The sequence below is a fragment of the Camellia sinensis genome, chromosome 11, assembly GCF_055761805.1.
Source record: "Camellia sinensis isolate YWXY chromosome 11, ASM5576180v1, whole genome shotgun sequence".
Classification (NCBI taxonomy): domain Eukaryota; kingdom Viridiplantae; phylum Streptophyta; class Magnoliopsida; order Ericales; family Theaceae; genus Camellia; species Camellia sinensis.
In genome coordinates, this window is record NC_138971.1 from 11,451,478 (window position 1) to 11,472,003 (window position 20,526).

The following is a 20,526-nucleotide window of genomic DNA, read 5'->3' on the forward strand; positions in this document are numbered from 1 at the left end:
AGAAAGTGGCCCCAAGGTGTTTAACATTAGCCCGGAAGTGTGAAAAACGGGCATCGGAGGGCGTCGGAGGATATATAACTGGTTGCTGCAACAATTACTGGCCTCCCACCCTTCTACGGCCTTCCCAGTGATAAAACAGAGGTACCTGCCAAAAATGAACGAAAACCGTTGCAAAACGAATGTTCGGGGGCCAAAACGCGCAGTTCGGGGTCCCAAAAATGGGCTGTTAAGCACCGAAAGTGGCATTCGGCCACGAAGTGGGTTTCTCAGGCCCCAGTGTCCCTTGAAAGGGAGAAAATAAGATGTATGCCAAAATTTAGAGTAAACGGAGATGGTTAAGCGGTCCCGAATCGAGGCACACGGCCAACGGTCCCCAAAAACCAGAAACTGGGCTCCGAAATGGGAAAAATGGCCTACGGCCACAAAATGTAGCCCACGGCCACTGAGAGATGTCTACAGGACCTCTCTCTCCCCTCAGGAAAAGAAACAGAGAAAACCGAGTCTGGTTCGCAAACCGAGGCAAGGCATAGAAGAGGGTTCGGAAGTCCGGAGGCAGGGCTCACGGCCACGACTCTGAAACTTCTGAACGAGCACGATATGCAATATCACCGAGCGCTCAACTGGTGACATCTGAGTCTTAAGGTCGGTCAAAAATGGGGTGTCTACACCCTGATATTAAGATTTCATAAGATAACAGATATACAATATTTTCATAGTAGTTAAGGTCCCTCAACATTTCTACAGAGAAAATTTGACTCAGAGAAATTTTAACATGACTCAGAGAAATTTTGCCCCAACTTAGAGAAATTTCGAAAAATAGTGAAATTTCTCTATGATCATACCAGAGAAATTTAATTTTTCTGAGTCGAGGCTGAAATTTCTTTGAATCGAGTGAAATTTCTCTTAGTTGAATTTTTTTTTTGTGAAAATATTAAGCAACTTTAGCTAATAACAAAAAATATATTATAGCGATCCCGGTTTTTCCCTGTCGTTTATTGTGTTCCGGACTCGAGTTCCGTGGTTGTTTGTTGTTGTCTATATCTTGTTTCCATCCTTTAATTCCTTGTAATTGAGTTTTGGGGTGTGTTGGGTAAGTTTGGAACATGTTGGTTGTGAGTTGAAACAAATGGTTGTTGCCTAGGATTTGACTTCTTCGCTCGAGCGAGGCTTTTTGCGCTCGAGCGAGCCCTAGATATTTGCTTCTTCGCTCGAGTGAGAACTCTTGTGCTCGAGTGTGCGTCTGCATCCGTTTTGGACCTGAAGGTTGGTGTTTTTCGCTCGAGCGAGCTCTCTTGTGCTCGAGCGAGCTTTGTATTGAGTTCATTCGCTTGAGCGAGCACTCTTACGCTTGAACGTGCGTCTGCGTGAGTTGCAGACCTAAAGCTTCTTATTGTTCGCTCGAGCAAGGCTTCTTGCGCTCGAGCGAGGTCCTTTTGTGTCTGGTCGCTTGAGCGACCACTCCTTCACTCGAGCGAGCCTTGTATATATCAGATCTCAGCATCGTGATTTTACATCACTTTTTCATCTCCTTTTCACTCCAAACCCTAAATCTGGCTGCCTCTCTCTCTACTCTCACTACTCTCTCACCCTCTCTACAAATACACCTTGTTTTAGAGGTTCTCTACCCTAGTCCCTTTGTATAAAAGTTAGAGCTTGGTGTGGGCTATCTATTGATCCGAAAAAGTTTGGTTTTGGAGCATCTTCAAGTTTCTATTCCTTCTCCTTTGAGCTTCTACATTTGAGGTAGGGATAATCTACTCATGTCTATAAGCTTTAACATAAATATTAGTCATTTTGTATAAATGGTGAGATTTGGGAATTTTGAAAAGTTAGGGTTTGAGATTTGAAATGTTTGAAAGAGGGGTTTTCTAGTTTTGGGCTCCATGTGTCTATGAGGCCTTGAAATGGGGTTAATTGTGTATAATGGGTGAGATTTGGCCTTGGGTGCACTATATGAGAAAAGGGGGAAAAATGCCCTAATTGAATTAAGGAAATTATTTGTATAATTATGAAATTAATGTGGAAATATGAAATTGGGTTGAGAATCATGAAATTGGAGGGAGTTGTGATTAAATGGTGTAGTTGGATTGATGAATCACTCACCTATGAAAAATGTGATGAATTATCTGTTTGATAAATTTATTATCTGTTTAGAAATAACTGTTTTGGGCTATCAGTGGAGGATAGTCTTAATTGTTGTAGACATTGCATGATGATTAGGTAAATTGAAACTAATCAATTGAATTATGCCATTGAATATGACGGTTGGATTAAAATATTGAATATGTGAATTGTTTGGTCATTGTATATGCCAACATGTTTAATACATCGTATATGTATCTTTGTATGGGAGGAGATAGGGGATAGACTCCATTGATAACTAAGTTGGCCGGAGTGTCCAGGGTGAAAGTCCCGAAATCTTATATATATATTTGGGTGTCGGTTCCCTCGGACGTAGTTTCGTAAAATGGCAAATGAATGGAAGTGTTTGAATGATGTTGATGATAGAAGTGTTGATAATATGAGTTATAGTCTCATTTTGAATTGTTTGGATGAATAATATACCATGTTAATGAATTGATTTGGACAAGGAAATGGAAATGGATTGAAATACAATCATAAATGTTGATTGATTATGGAAAGGATGTACGTTAGTTTACATGTGTTAAACACTCATCAGATGCTAATGTTTTAGTTATTTCTCATATTATGTTTAGCGTATCTCTATCGGGCATTGGCTCACCCTACTTGGGACACCATTTTTCAGGTACAGGTGATATGCCACCTCCAAGGGTATAGCTTGAGAGGTTTTGAAGCTGAAGGCTTCATTTTGATGTTTTGTCAATATTTGTATTTAAATGTAAATCTAAGCCAAGGGCTTTACATGTAAAAGAGTTAGAACTCTTCTTTTGTGTAACCAAGTAACAACTTGGAAAGATGTAAGCCCGCGGGCCATTTTGTTACTTTGTAAACATTTGTAACTTATATGAAATATCCTTTTATAATAGTAACTCTGATGGATGGGAGTGTGACTCATCTATTATGTTTATGGAACTGTTAAATGATGGGTTTATGTATTATTTTGAGAGTGTTACATATATCTTGGATCTTTCCTACTACATAAAGTTAGAGATGGATGTTTCACTAATTTTCCCTTAAATATAAAGTGATAAAATAAAAAATTATCATATTATTTTGTATTAATTTTAGGGTAAATCACACTAACCTCCCTTAAAATTTGTCAAAAATACAGTTCGCCACATATTTTGACATAATTACACTAACTTCCCATGGAAATTTAATTTACATAACAATTAGGTTCCTTTTCATCAATAATTGATCAGTCGTATGAATGAAACAATAAAATTGTCATCTCTTATCTTCTAAAATGTATATTATCTTTATTTATTTCAATGTTTATTCACCATCTACATTAGTTTTAATTGATTTAGCTTAACTAAAAAAGAAGTCAGTATAATTGTATTAAAAGTATAAGACTAACTGTATTTTTTTTTCAAATTTTGGCGGAGGTTTTGAATTTATGTAAAAAAATTTTATTTATACAACACTAGTCTTGTTGTACCGTCATTCCAAAAGGGCCGAATGTGTCCAATTAGCAGTGTGTTGTGGGTGTGGGCCTCCCCAATTGTCATATGGGCCTTCTAAGGCCCAAATAAGACGATACATGGCTTCGATTTGAGGTCTGTGACGGCCTCATATCATTCTCGAGAAGGGAACAGAGAAGACCACGGGTAATTTTTTCTATTTCAATTAGGTTGTGTTTGGTTTAGGTCATGAATTTAGGAGAATTTGGTAAAAGAAAGGAAAAATATAAGTAAAATGTGAAATAAATATAATTAAATTTTACACACATTTTTCATTTTTCTTTTCAAATCTTTTCCCAAATTCATGAACCGAACACAATCTTAAGAGGTGATTAAGTTTAAAAAAATTACAAATCAATGTCATCTTTCAAAAATAATTATTGATTCCTGAAAATATTTATAATTTTAATTATTAAAATTTGTAAAGTTCATCACTAACATGATTTTTTTGACAAACATACATTGAAATGTTGGTTCCCATTAATTTATGGCTAATTTTTTTGTTTCAACTTGCAAATATGAAAAGTAGAGGAAGCAAATTGCATCGGTTTGGTTTGATTTTTTAAAATTATTTTTAAGTGGATTTTTGTTCATTTTTTAGTAAATTTTGGGGGCATATGTTTATAAATCTCTAGTCACCTACTTATATTCCAATAAGTTCTATGGGTAATATAGTTATCAAAATATTCCTCATAATAATCAGGTGAAGTAAGCATTAATGTTCACATTGACAGTTGAATATTTCATAGTGTGAATATTCACATCATCAAATTGCTAAGTAAAATATATATATATATATATATATATATTTCTAAGTATAAAATTGTCCATCAAATATCTTAAATATGAGAATTAGGATTTTGTGGGTCAAATGTCCAAAATAATATATTTTATTAAAATACAAGAATATCTTATGAATTAATTAGGATATAAGTACTTCAAAGAAGATTTTCTAATAAATTTCCTTAAATTTTTTTCCATATTTTATTTTAATTTTTAGATATATCATAAATGCACATGTTTTAATTCAACTTTTCATTTGTTTTAGTGAACTATGTTTATATTTTATTTAATTTGTTTTTTTTTTTTTTTGAAATGTATCTAAACTAGGGGCTTCTAAAAAGAAAAATAATTTAATTAAAATATGAAAAAAAAATCAATAAATACAAATGAAAACTCATTAAAAAGAATTTTCGAAAAAGATTTGGATTTTTTCAAGTTAGCCATCTCAACATGAAAAAGCGTTTAGGTTTGGTAAGCATATTTTGGGGCTAACCTCGGTCATCAAAACTGTTCACTTTTCAAAATTTGTTGATTAGAATATCCATAAAAAAAATCAAAATAATCAGATATTGATAGCTATAACAATAACATTTATATTACAAAAAATAGATGGCTATTCTTGAAATTAAATTTGTTATCTATTTTTAAAAAAAATGTGATTCAAACATATAACTGTCGATATCCGATCCTGTGTAATTTTTACGAATATTTTATTCAACAAAACTTAAAAAGTGAACGATTTAGATTACTGAAGTCGACTCCAAAATGTGTATATAGAACCCAAACGTTCTCTCCAATATGAGCAATTATTCAATGCTCCTAAAACATTGCTCCATTCCATTAATTATCTTCTATAACTCTAACAGAAAAGTAGTAGTTCCCATAATTTACACCAATAACTACTACGAGAAAGTCCATTACAAACCAAGTAATGGTTCAGTAGAGTTGAAACAAATAGAAACTAAAATCAAAGAAATGCCATCAAATTTGAAAACCACCTTCCGTGCATGGAAAATATTGCAAAAGATATGGTCCAATCCTATGGACAAACAAAAATAATCCACAAATTCTCACAATTATCTTGAATCGTTCAAGTATTTCAATCATCATATCAATGGTTCGTTCACCAGAACACAGTTCCTTCTTTTATATATCATGGGACTTCTCTGTGAAATCTCTCTAATATTTAACTCAAAGGTCAATTTTTGTAAAATGTTAATTTGTTTAGAACAAAAAAGAACATAACATCAAAAGTTGTCCCAAATCCCACCCCAAACGACATTTTAACAATAATCTCTCCCCACATCGATTTGTTAGGAGAGACTCCTTGAGGAACTTGATCGCTAATCGGACACGGGGACAAATGTTCACCACCACATAGACCTAGGTTCCCTTCAAAGCTCGAGTTTGGAAAGGTTTCAAACTGCCCTCCAATAGGGATCGCCCCATGCAGTTGATTGTAAGCAACTTTGAACTTGGACAGCAAGTTGAGATTTACCAACAAAAGAGGTATAGCTCCGAATAGATCGTTATTGGACAAATCCAAAATCTCTATGCTCGTCGTACCAGACCAATCCTCAAGAATGTTTCCAGATAAATTGTTGCATTTTAGGTCCAAATAATGCAATTTTTTTAGGTTCCCAAATGCGGACTAGATGGGTCCGGTGAAAAAGTTATTGCTGAGGTCAAGTGTGGGTGGAAACCTCCAAATTTGATTATACTGCAACATGTTAGCGCTCGTGATTCGCTTGAGGAAAAGTGGGAATGCAAAACCTAAAGAAGGGTCTTCCTGTGAGACATCCCTGGAGATGAGGCACTTTAATCCAGTCAAGTTCTTTGGTATCTCTTTGGTAAAAGAGTTGTTCGACAAGTCAATGTAAAACAGAAACTCAAAATTACCCAACCATGGTGGAATTGTTCCATCCAATTGATTCCCCGATAAATCCAACAATTACAAATTTATTAAACCTCTCATCCGCTGGGGGAACACACCAGTGAGTCTGCAATTGCCAATAAAGAAAGCCTTCAAATTTTTAAACCCTAGACTAGGATAGGAAGGCAATTGTTCACCATGAAAACTAAAGGTAAGAGCCAAAATAGTCAAGTTCTGGCAATGCTGCAAGACATCAAGGGCAGCTGAGAGATTAAAAATGGTCGAACTTGATATTGAAAGCCTAGAGAGACTATGAAAGTTCCTAAACATTTCTGGGATTTGCTCGGTAAAGTTGTTTCCCGCGAGATTGATTGTTTTTAGGGGTGGACAGAGTGGGAGATTATTGGGAACTGGCCCTATGAACTGATTAGTAGCTAAACTGAGCGAAACAAGATGGATCATTTCAGAACAATTCAAATCAATTACACCATTCAAAGAATTGTTTCTCAAAACAAGTGAAGTGATAGTCTTAGAATTCGCCAGAGAATTGGGAATTCCACCGGAAATATTATTGGATTCAGCATAAAATTCTTGTAACTTTGCAAATCTATGAAAAACATTTGGGATAGGCCCTGAAAACAAATTCAATGATATATCCAAATGAACAAGATCAGAGAGATTACCAATTCTACTGCTGAGCTCACCCGAAAACCGATTATCCTGAAGACCCAACTGGTTCAATCTCGATAGCCGAAAAATATCCTCCGGTATATCTCCGGCGAGAAAATTTTCACCAAGCTAGAGGTGTTCCAACGAGCTGCAATTCCCAAACCCAGATGGAATTCTACCATAGAAGTAATTCACAGCAAAATCAATGATCCGAATTTGAGTTGAATTGATACAAATCCCCACAGGAACCATGCTTGCGAATGAATTATCAAAAATGTCGAAGATCTCGAGAAAAGGGAGGTTGAAATTCATTCGAAATTGAACTAGAGAAATCATTTTTGCTGAGGTCGATGACTTGTAGATTTGGTAATTGAAACAGAGATGGAAGAAGAGAGCCTTCGAGGAAATTGATAAAGAGGTTTAGGGGGTTCTGAGTTGGTCCAAACCAGTGAAAGTAGTTTGGGTGAGTTTGCCCATCAATCTCTTTCCTGAGAGTTCCAATTTCACAACCCTACCAGAATCGATAGGATCATTGAGAAAACCAAGAGAAGAAGATGACTTGCAGATGATGCCTAACCAATTATAGCAATTAGGATTTGTAGAAGTTGAATTTGAGAGTCCCCAATCATTAAAAGTCCCTGAATCTAACCCAATGAAGAAACTCTCTAGTGCCTTGAGATCGTTCGAATTGCAAGTCAGGTTTTGGGAATTCGAAACCTAAACTCATGAAGAGAACAAAAGAAGGAAAATGAAGATAACCCACAACTCTAACACATCCATCTCTGAAACAATTGCTATGTGTTAGAGAGAGAGAGAGGGGGGGGGGGGGGGGGGGAAGTTCTAGAAGAACGCCTTTGGTAGAGAGAGAGAGAGAGAGAGGGAGAGAAGTAGGTAGCCAAAGGAAAAGACAGCAGTTGGTGTGGAGGAGTAAAACCAGCCCGAAAGAGGGAAAACTTTTATCATGTTTAGTTTGAATTTTTAAAATTAATTTTTGTTGAAAAAATAGAAATTAATTTGATAAAAAAATTTATTTTAAATATAAAAATGATAATTACTTTTTATTTTTCTCATGAAACTATTTTTTAAATTTTTTTTAAAGAAATTAATGAAACAAGTTTATCAAAACAAAATCAAGTTTATAAAAATGATGAGATTTCGTTAGAAAAAAGATGTTTAATTAAGTTGAGGGGGGTGATTATTCGGTAGTCTGAGAGTACGGTTACATGATGCTTTATAGTAGTATGATTAGTAGAGAATGTAAGGTATTAATTATTTGATTGGGTGATTGAGAAATATGAAGAGGCATAATAAATGGTAATTGGTGAGAATTAATCAAGGAAAAATTCTACTATACACACCTTAGGAAAAGGGTGTACGTGTACTATTTGCATTCTTAGTTATGTCATTTTCTTATGTAATTATAATAATATTTTAGTTATAACTCGTGAGATATTTAGTTATATTTGATTATGACTTAGAAAATATAAAATTATTCTTTGTAATAATTTTTCAACCTCCCTTTGTGTATCAAAACTAAACCACACTTTGAACAGTAATTTCGTGCAATAATTTTTCGACCTCTCTTTGTGTAATAATTTTTCAAAATTCACACTGAATAGTAATTTTTCCAATTACATTTTATTCTTTTTATGTTTGGATGTTTTTTTAATTTGGTTCTTAAATTTTATTTATTTATTTTTTTACTTTAATCGTTCATGTTTCAAGCTTTTTTTTCTTTCTAATTAACTAGTAAAATTAACTTATGTTCAAAATTTAATTGAAAATGCTATATTAACTACCACATAATATAAAAAATATATTATTATATAAATTATATATAATAATATATTTATGTCACGTTTTTGTTGATGTGTTATATTTTGCATAATTTTTTAACATAAGTTAACTTGTAGAATAAATTGAAAAAAAAAACTAAAAATATGAATGGCTAAATTTTTTTTAGAGACTTCAAATAAGAAAATAGCAAATAAAATGCAAATTATTCGGATTTGAGAAGAGTAGTAAAGTAAAGACCAAGGAGTATTTAAAATGACTGAAAAACAAAAATTTCGTTTGATTCACTGATTGACTACAAGGTTAATTTGCTTTAATGTCAATTTTTTTTATTATTTTTTTTCAAATTTAAATTTAATAAAAAACATTTAAAAATCATTTCCAATTTAATGATCAAATGTTCAACAAATCTAAGGGAGAGAATTTTTTTTTTATTATCAAATTCAGAATTTATCAAATAGTTCATCAAATTAGTCAATGAGCGCATAAGTTGATTTGAATATCAAGTTATAAAAACAAAATTCTTCGCCAAACTAGAATTTGATGACAATTAAAAAAGATGAAACATATGAACTTTTTTTTCCCCCAAATTTGATGAAAAGATAAATTTAGGATAAGAGAAATTTTTTAAAAAAGATTTTGATAAAATTTTAATGAATTAGTTTGAGTAGTTCATATCCATTCAAATTTTTGTTCAAATTTAAAATTAATTAGATGAAAATTTAATGATGTTCGTACAATTTAGGGCATCTCCAACGGTATAGTGATCCCGGTTTCACCCAGACCTTTATTGTGTTCCAGACTCGGGTTCTGTGATTGTCTGTTGTTGTCTATGTCTTGTTTCCTCCCTTTAATTCTTTGAATTTGAGTTTTGGGACTTGTTGGGCGAGTTTGGAACAGGTTGGTTGTCTATTGGTACAAATGGTCATTGTCCAGATTTTGGCCTCTTCGCTCGAGTGAGGCTTCTTGCGCTCGAGCGAGCCTGGTATAGTTTGTTTCTTCACTCGAGCGAGATTTATTGCGCTCAAGGAAGAAATGAGGGTCTTCAGGTTTTTCTCCTAGACGCAGCTTTTCTGAGAAGGTGAAAGTGCGTCGCTCGAGCGAGGCTTCTTGCGCTTGAACGAGCCTTGTGTAATTGTTTCTTCGCTCGAGCGAGACTTTTTGCACTCGAGCGTGCGTCTGCATTGCTGGTAGACCTGAAGCTTTGCATTCTACGCTCGAGCGGCGCTTCTTGCGCTCGAGCGAGTTCACTGTTGTGTCTGGTCGCTCAAGCGACGACTCCTTCGCTCAAGCAAGGACTACGTATATCAGTTCGCAGCAGCGTGATTTTACATCACTTTTTGGTCTCTTCTTCACTCAAAACCCTAATCCGGCTGCCTCTCTCTCTAAAACACTCTTTCTCTACAAATATTCCATGATCTTGGGTCTCTCTACCCTACTCCCTTTGTTAAAAAGTTAGAGTTTTGCGTGGGCTGCCTTTTGATTCGAAAAAGTTTGAGTTTTGGGCATCTTCAAGTTTCTCTTTCTTCCTCTTTGGGCTCTACATTTGATGTAGGGATGTTCTACTCTTTAATATGGGTTTTAACCTAAAATATTTGTCATTTTTGCATAAATGGTGGAGTTGGGAAGTTTGGGTGAAGTTAGGGTTAGGGTTTGGGTTTGAAATTTTGAAAGAGGGGTTGTTGATTTTGGGCTCCATATGTGTATGTGAGGTCTTGAAAATGGGGTTATTTGTATATAAATGATGAAATTGAGTCTTGGGGGTTGATATTTGAAAAAGGAGAAGATTTTCCCTAATATGAGTTAAATAAATTATTGGTATAAATAATGAAATTGTTATGAGAAATATGAAATTGGAAGGATGCACAAATGAGCTGTGTAGTTGGATTTGATAAATCACTCATCTATGGAAAATAGGATAAATTATCTGTTTCTTGAATTTATTTATCTGTTTAGAAATATCTGCTTTGGGCTATCTTGTAGAAACTGCATGAGGATTAGGTGAATTGAAACTAATCAATTGGATCTTGTCATTGAATATGACGATTGGATTAAACCATTGAATATGTGATTTGATTGATCATTGTATATGATAACGTGTTTAAATATATTATATATGTATCTTTGTTTGGGAGGAGATAGGGGATGTACTCCATTGTTTAGGAGGATATAGGGATGGACTCCATTGATAATTAAGTTGACCGGAGTGTCCAGGGTGAAAGTCCCGAAATCCTATATATTTATGAGTGCTAGTTCCCTAGGACGTGGTTCCGTAAAATGGCAAGAAATAGAAGTGTTGGATTGACAAATGTATTGAATTGTGAGCCATTGGGTTGTAGTCTCATATTGGTTGCTTGATAATAATGACTTGGTTAATTGATTTACCCGAAATGGAAGGATGGAAATGAATTGAGACATTGGCTATCTATATTGAATGACCTTGATGAGAATCTGTGTTGGTTAAGAAGGTTGCACATTTATCTGATGCTCATATTTTAGTTAATCCTCATATATTGTTTAGCATATCTCTATTGGGCTTTGGCTCACCCTACTTGGGAAACTATTTTCAGGTACAGATGACATGTCGTCTCCAAGGTCATAGCTTCGAAGGTTTAAGGGCTGAAAGATCCATTTTGCATATTTTGTTTTGTGTTTAATGTAAATTCAAGCTGAGGGCTTTATATGTATAGAACTAGGACTCTTCTTTTGTTGTAACCAAGTGACAACTTAAAAAGATGTAAGCCCGTAGGGCTCTTATTTTGTTATTAACATTTAGAGTTACATGTTATAGTTTCAAGATGAACATTTATGAAAGTGTAATGCATGTAATATCTTTTGTAATATTAACTCTGATGAATGAAAATATAACATTTTTATTATGTCGGTAGATCTTATGAATGGTTGATTTATGTAATATTTTGAGGGCGTTACAACTTGGTATCAGAGCATATCGGGTTTGAATACTTTAGGTATGTGGGAATTGGTTAGTACCACAATGGGTTTGTCTCGTTTGTTAGAGACTTAAGTATGATGTTATGTGCTTGTATGATAACATGTTTATGTGACTATTTGGGTATGAAATTTAATTTCTGGGATGTTGATCGGGTCCATGGGTTTCTAGGAGTCTTGTTGGAAAGGCACTTGATCACTGCCGTTTCTAACTGGAACTCTAGCGACGCCACGGGACGATCATTATTTGGAAACGAAATCAATATGTGTTTATGTGATTATGTGCTTACGTGGAGTGAATTACAGTTGTCCATTGTATTTGGACGTGAGTGAGATATCTTCGGCACACTTGCAAATGTGATAATCCCTTTGTTACCTTTATTAGGATGTCAGGATGAGGTCGTGGTGGTAGGCGTAGTAGGCCTAGGAGGCATGAGATGCCTATACCGGATGGGATTCCGGCGCAGGAGGAAGGAATGGGTCTGGCCAACGTGGCCGAGCCAGTAGGTCAACAGGCCATGGGTGCCTTAGCCGTGAAATGACCGGAGCATTGAGGAAATCTATGGACATTCTCATGGCTGAGAATCAAGTCCAGGCCCAAGTAACTGAGGAAGGGCCGTCTTTTCTGAAGAGGGAGTTCTTTCGGTCAAATCCGGATGAGTTTTTGGGTGACCCTGAGGAGCCACTAAAGGCTGATGAGTGGCTGGAACAGATGATGAAGACGTTTGAGATGCTCGGCATCGAAGACAGAGGTTTGAGGGTGACCTTGGCATTCTTCCAACTTAAGGGAGAAGCGGGTCAGTGGTGGAAGTATGCGCGGGAGCGCATTGAAGGGACTTGGGAGGCCTTTGTTGAAGTTTTCCAGGACAAGTTCTTGCCTGCTACAGTGAGGGAGAGGCTGAGGGATCAATTTTCTCAACTCAAACAGTTGAACACACCAGTGGCTGAGTTTGAGGCCACCTTTACTAGCTTGTCTAGGTTTGCACCGGAGTTAGTAACAACTGAGGAACGTCGTTGTCCAGATCTTATACCGGCTCCATCAGTAGTGAAAGGTACCTTTTTGTTTTGCAACTCGGTTGCTAATCTGTTAATTGATACGGGTGCATCCCATTCATTTATTTCGTCTACGTTTGTATCTGTTTTAGGGTTGGAGTTGGCACAGTTAGCATCTCCTTTATGTGTTGTATCACCTGTTGGGGGTGAGATGATTTTGAAACAAGGGTGTCGGGGCTGTGATATAGAGGTCGCAAACCGTCGGCTTCCCTTTCTTTTGTATTGATGGATATGACGGGTTTTGATGTTATTTTGGGTATGGACTGGTTATCGTCATACCGGGATGTTATAGATTGTTACCGTCAGAGGGTTACTGTATGTACCTTGAGCGGCGATCATTTCATTTCTTGGGGGATCGGGTTGGTAGAGTTTTACCACCGGTGTATGATCCGTGCGGGCAGAATGAGCTTAGTTATCTTCTCACTAGCTTTATGAGTAGTGAGTGTGATGAGGTCCGGATTGAGTTGCCAAGAGTGGTTTGTGAGTACTTGGAAGTCTTTTCCGAGGATCTTATTAGTTTACCACCCCACCGAGAGATCGAGTTCTCTATTGATTTAGTGCCTGGCACGGCACCGATTTCCATGGCACTGTATCATTTCACCCCAGCTGAGTTGAGTGAGTTAAAGGTTCAGCTCTAGGAATTACTAGATAAGGGTTTTATTCACCCTAGTACTTCACCTTGGAGAGCACCGGCCCTCTTTGCTAAGAAGAAAGATGGGACCTTGAGACTTTGTATTGACTATCGAAAATTAAACCGTGTTACGGTTAAGAACAAGTACCCTATGCCTCGTATAGATGATTTGTTTGATCAGTTGAAAGGATCCCGTTGTTTCTCTAAGATAGATTTGAGATCGAGCTACCATCAGTTGAGAGTCAGAGAGGAGGATATCCCGAAAATGGCATTCCGTACGCGGTATGGCCATTATGAGTTTCTGGTGATGCCTTTTGGGCTAACCAATGCCCCAGTTGTGTTTATGGACTTAATGAACCGAATCTTTCGAGAGTTCTTAGACTGTTTTGTAGTCGTCTTTATGGATGACATTCTGATTTACTCACCCTCTGAGGAGGAGCACGAGAAACACTTACGAGTGGTGCTTGAGTTGCTTAGAGCCCATAAGGTATATGCTAAGTTTGAAAAGTGTGAATTTTGGTTAAAAGAAGTTAAGTTTTTAGGCCATGTGGTTTCCGGGGAAGGGGTGACTGTAGATTCATCCAAAATTGAGGCAGTGCAAGATTAGGCACAGTCTAAGAATGCCTTTAAGATCCGTAGCTTTCTGGGATTAGCCGGATATTACCGTTGATTTGTGAAAGATTTAGCTTCGCCTTTGACTAGATTGACGTGAAAAGAGGTCAAATTTGTGTGAAGTGAGACTTGTGAAAAGTCGTTCCAAGAACTTAAAGTTAGACTTACCACCGCTCTAGTCTTGATTATTCCGGAGAGGGGTTTGGGCTATTCAGTGTATTGTGATGCCTCACGAGAGGGTTTGGGTTGTGTACTGATGCAAGAGGGGAAAGTAGTAGCCTATGGCTCACGACAGTTGAAAACACACAAGACAAACTACCTTACTCATGACTTAGAGTTAGCAGCGGTGATTTTTGCCTTGAAGATTTGGAGGCACTATCTGTATGGTGGTTTGAGGTGTTTTCTGATCATAAGAGTCTGAAGCATCTGTTTACACAGAAGGACTTAAATTTGAGATAGAGAAGGTGGATGGAGTTCATAGAAGATTATGATTTCGAGTTGCACTATCATCCGGGAAAGGCCAATGTTGTGGCCGATACCCTAAGTAGTAAGTCCATCAGTAGTGTAGCTTGTATAGCTATTTAGGAATGGAAGATGTTGGGTTCTCTTGGCGAGTTTGACATGCATTGGAGCGAGTTTGTTGAGTCTGCAGCCTTGTTCTCTGTAGTTGCACAACCTACACTTGTGATCCGAGTGTTGGAAACGCAAAAGGGTGACTTCGAGGTAAAATCCCTCCGAAAGAAGATCTCCAGTGGGAAGGTAGCGAAGGGTTTGACTGTGTATCCCGACCTAAGTGTGAGATACCGTGACCGCTTGTTTGTGCCGGAGTCTTGCTGAGAAGAAATACTCCGAGAGTTTCACCATTCACGCCTTGTGGTGCATCCGGGTGGCACAAAGATGTATCATGATCTGAGTCGCCAGTTTTGGTAGAGAGGTATGAAAAAAGATGTGGCAGCGTTTGTATCGAGGCGCCTTACTTGTCAGCAAGTGAAGGCCGAACACCAGAGGCCAGCTGGTTTGTTGCAACCCTTGCCTATAGTTGAGTGGAAGTAGGAGCGTGTCACAATGCCATTTGGGTGGTAGTTGATCGGTTAACCAAGTCAGCGCATTTTATTTCTATGCGTGTAAGAGATTCGGTAGACTACCTTGCTGACTTGTATATTCGGGACATGGTGAGGTTGCACGGAGTCCCAGTGACGATTGTCTTAGATAGAGACCAACGTTTCATTGCTCGGTTGTGGCAGAGTTTACAGAGTGCCTTGGGCACTAGATTGACTTTTAGCACAGCTTACCATCCTCAGACTGACGGGCAGTCCGAGCGTACCATTCAGATCTTTGAGGATATGCTTAGAGGTTGTGTCCTTGATTTTAAGGGGTCGTGGGAGAGACACCTACCCTTAGTGGAGTTTGCCTACAATAATAGTTTCCAATTGAGTATTGGCATGGCACCGTTTGAGGCCTTGTATGGCCGACCGTGTAGATCTCCAATGTGTTGGGCCGAGGTGGGCGACGTAGCTTTGTTAGGTCTAGAGTTGGTTCAGGAAACGACAGAGAAGGTGGCACTTATCCGTAAGATGTTGGTTACAGCCCAGAGTCGCCAAAAGAGTTATGCCGACCGTAGGAGGAGACCTTTGTCATTTGAGGTGGGTGATCATGTCTTTTTGAAAATATCACCTAGATGGGGCTTGATGAGATTTGGGAAGAGTGGGAAGTTATCCCCTCGGTTTATTGGTCCTTTTGAGATCCTTGAGCGGATTGGAGAGGTTGCATATCGTTTAGCGTTGCCGCCACAACTTTCCAGAGTGCATGACGTGTTTCATATTAGTATGCTTCGAAAATATGAGCCAGATCTATCACATGTGTTGGATTGGACTGACTTAGAGGAAGATGAGGATGCCTCGTATGAAGAGAGACCGGTGTGAGTCTTAGATAGACGGGACCAAGTCTTGCGAGGCAAGACGATTCCCTTGGTCAAAGTATTATGGAAACATCATGGGCTTGAGGAAGCAACGTGGGAGCGTGAATTGGAAGTCCGAGAGAAATATCTGAACTTATTTATTGATGTTTGAATGTATGTCGGAATTTTGGCTTTGCTTATGAGCTATAAAAACATTGTATATGTTTTGGATTATGAAAGCATTGTAAAGGTTGCATGTGTTTCGGAAATGCGAGTTTAATGTGAACATTGTGTAGTTTTAAATTAATGAGAACATTGTCTATGCTTAAGTTTTGGAGAAATTGTAAACTTGTCATAAACATTGAATATGTTTTGAAAAGCATGAGATGTATGTGTTGAAATTAGCTAAATTTCGGAAGATGCATATTGGTAATATATGTTAAGCCATGTTTTGGTGAAATTCATCTCTTGAGAAGCGATTGAATGACCAGTGGACGGATCATGATAACGAGAATTGAATTGTAATCATTTTGAAAATTGGAAAATCATGGTTTTGAAACTTGTACCAAAATTTTGGGGACGAAATTCTTTAAGGGGGGGAGGTTATAGCGATCTCTGTTTCACCCCGACCTTTATTGTGTTCCGGACTCGGGTTCCGTGATTGTCTGTTGTTGTCTATGTCTTGTTTCCTCCCTTTACTTCTTTGAATTTGAGTTTTGGGATTTGTTGGGCAAGTTTGGAACAGGTTGGTTGTCTATTGGTACAAATGGTCATTGCCCAGATTTTGGCCTCTTCGCTCGAGCGAGGCTTCTTGCACTCGAGCGAGCCTTGTATAGTTTGCTTCTTCGCTCGAGCTAGATTTCTTGCGCTGGAGCGAGAAATGAGGGTCTTCAGGTTTTTCTCCAAGACGTAGCTTTTTGAAGAAGGTGAAAGTGCATCGCTCGAGCGAGGCTTCTTGTGCTCGAGCGAGCCTTGTGTAATTGTTTCTTCACTCGAGCGACACTTCTTGCGCTCGAGCGTGCGTCTGCGTTGGTGGCAGACTTGAAGCTTTGCATTCTATGCTCGAGTGACGCTTCTTGCGCTCGAGCGAGTTCACTGTTGTGTCTGGTCGCTCGAGCGAGGACTGCGTATATCAGTTCGCAGCAACGTGATTTTACATCACTTTTTGGTCTCTTCTTCACTCAAAACACTAATTCGGCTGCCTCTCTCTCTAAAACACACTCTTTCTCTACAAACACTCTATGATCTTGGGTCTCTCTACCTTACTCCCTTTGTTAAAAAGTTAGAGTTTTGCGTGGGCTTCCTTTTAATCCGAAAAAGTTTGAGTTTTGGGCATCTTCAAGTTTTTCCTTCTTCCTCTTTGGGCTTTACATTTGAGGTAGGGATGCTCTATTCTTTAATATGGGTTTTAACCTAAATATTTGTCATTTTTGCATAAATGGTGGAGTTGGGAAGTTTGGGTGAAGTTAGGGTTTGGGTTTGAAATTTTGAAAGAGGGGTTGTCGATTTTGGGCTCCATATGTGTATGTGAGGTCTTGAAAATGGGGTTATTTGTATATAAATGATGAAATTGAGTCTTGGGGGTTGATGTTTGAAAAAGGGGAAGATTTGCCCTAATATGAGTTAAATAAATTATTGGTACAAATAATGAAATTGTTATAAGAAATATGAAATTGGAAGGATGCACAAATGAGTTGTGTAGTTGGATTTGATAAATCACTCATCTATGGAAAATATCATAAATTATCTATTTGTTAGATTTATTTATTTGTTTAGAAATATCTGCTTTGGGCTAACGGTGGAGGATAGCTATGATTGTTGTAGAAACTGCATGAGGATTAGGTGAATTGAAACTAATCAATTAGATCATGTCATTGAATGTGACGGTTGGATTAAACCATTGAATATGTGATTTGATTGGTCATTGTATATGATAACGTGTTTAAATACATTGTATATATATCTTTGTTTGGGAAGAGATAGGGGATGTACTCCACTATTTGGGAGGAGATAGGGGATGGACTCCATTGATAATTAAGTTGGCCGGAGTGTCCAGGATGAAAGTCCCGAAATCTTATATATTTATGGGTGCTAGTTCCCTCGGACGTGGTTCCGTAAAATGGCAAGAAATAGAAGCGTTGGATTGACAAATATATTGTGAACCATTGAGTTGTAGTCTCATATTGGTTGCTTGATAATAATGACTTGGTTAATTGATTTACCCGAAATGGAAGGATGGAAATGAATTGAGACTTTGGCTATCTATATTGAATGACCTTGATGAGAATGTGTGTTGGTTAAGAAGGTTGCACATTTATCTAATGCTCATATTTTAGTTAATCCTCATATATTGTTTGGCATATCTTTACTAGGCTTTGGCTCACCCTACTTAGGAAACCATTTTCAGGTACGGGTGACATGCCGCCTCCAAGGTCATAACTTCGAAGGTTTAGGGGCTGAAATATCCATTTTGCATATTTTGTTTTGTGTTTAATGTAATTTCAAGGCGAGGGCTTTATATGTATAGAGCTAGGACTCTTCTTTTGTTGTAACCAAGTGATAACTTGGAAAGATATAAGCCCATAGGACACTTATTTTGTTATTAACTTTTAGAGTTACATGCTATAATTTCAAGATGAACATTTATGAAAGTGTAATGCAAGTAATATCTTTTGTAATATTAACTCTGAAGAATGAAAATATAACATTTCTGTTATGTCAGTAGATCTTATGAATAGTTGATTTATGTAATATTTTGAGGGCGTTACAAATGGTGTATTAAATATTTCATCAAATTTTGTGTAAAAATTTGAGAAATTCCTCTATCTGATATCCAACTCTCCAATAGTGAATTTTTGGCTGTCAGCAAAACGCTGGTTGTCCGGCCGAAAAATTTGTTTCCCTCAATTTCTGTTTCCTTCAATTCCTTTGCCATTTCTTTTTCCCTCCATTAAATATTTTCCATTTCTTTTTTCCTCCATTAATTATTTCCCTCAAAAAATAGATATAAACAGATTAAACCATGTAATATATATACCTAGCAAACAACGTTGTATCTGAAACCAACCCATACTTGAAAAGCAGAGCATAATGACTAGCTCAACTTCTTATTTGTTCACTGATTTTTCATCATTTTCTTCGTCCTCATCCTCTAATGATGAAAACATTGTCGCACTTCTGTGTCTTTATGAGATAAACAATGCTAGTATGATACAGATTCTATGAGCAAGTGATTAATCAAAGAAAAGAGGTGGTTCTATTGAATGACATAAATACACACGTCACGAAAGAAGGAAGGGTCATGATTGATTGTTTGCGGATTATTTTGCAGCAAATCCAGTCTATTCACCTGCAACATTTCAATGACGTTTTGGAATGTGTCATTATCTGTATCTGCGAATTTTGAATGACATTAAAGCACATGACACATATTTTGTTTAAAAAAGAAGAAGATGTAGCTCATATCCTCAGATTGTCTCCACTTCAAAAGATAACTTTAGCAATTAAAATGCTAACATATGGAGTGGCAACAGATGCAGTTGATGATTATGTGCGAATTAGGGAAATCACCACAATTGAAAGTTTGAAACACTTTTGCAATTCAATAATCGAAATCTCTGGACCTGAACATCTTAGATCTCTATTAATAATTGATATTACTAGATTACTTGCTATTGGGAAGGTTCGTGGGTTACTAGGTATGTTGGGAAGTTTAGATTGCATGCGTTGGGAAGTTTAGATTGCATGCATTGGGAGTGGAAAAATTGTCCAACGGCATAGCAAGGTCAATACGTAGGCCATCAGAAAAAGCCAACCATCATTCTTAAAGTAGTAGCTTCTTATGACTTATGGATTTGGCATGCATTTTTTGGAATTGAATATCTTGGATCGATCGTCCTTATTTTTTTATCTTGCCCAAGGTAAAGCTCTGTCTGTCCATTACATTATTAATGGACACACTTATAATATGGGCTATTATCTTGCTGATGGTATATTTCCTCCATAGGCAACACTGGTTCAAACAATATCTTCTCCCCAAGGAGCAAAGAAATAACATTTTGCAATGATGCAAGAGTCAGTAAGGAAGGATGTAGAGCGGGCATTCGGAGTGCTCCAATCTCGATTTGTAATTGAAGGTGGTCCAGTACGTTTTTGGGATCCCAAAATGCTTGGTAACATAATGAAGACTTGCGTTATATTGCACAATATGATCGTTAAAGATGAGAGAAACTCGCATCTTGATTTCGATTGTGAAATATCATCAACCAACTCAACAGTAGTAGTTTCTACTAGCAGTAACAATGACTTTGAATCATTCATGTCCCATAATTTAGGTATTAGAGATAAGAATGCATATCATGCTCTCCGCAATTATTTAATAGAACATATATGGCATCTTCATGGTGAAAGGTAACTTCACGATGTGGGCGAGAGGATGAACTTTTGGTTAGCTTTTTTTATTGCGAGGTGATTATGAAAATGATGCTGTCAGTGTTTGTTGTTGCTCTTAAACCTGTACACATACTTCATTTTTGTTGTTACTCAAATGTTGTTAGTGTTTATTGTTGTTGGTCTTAAACCTGTACACATCCTTTTTGTTAGTATTATTCGTTTTTCAATTTTGTCAATATCCAATTTACTGTTAATATCAAATTTATTG

General features: G+C 37.1%; 1 pseudogene; it reads right to left on the bottom strand.

Annotated features, from left to right (window-relative positions):
• Positions 1-5,265: 5,265 nt before the first annotated feature.
• Positions 5,266-19,224, bottom strand: LOC145802149 (phytosulfokine receptor 1 pseudogene; annotated as a pseudogene).
• Positions 19,225-20,526: the final 1,302 nt, after the last annotated feature.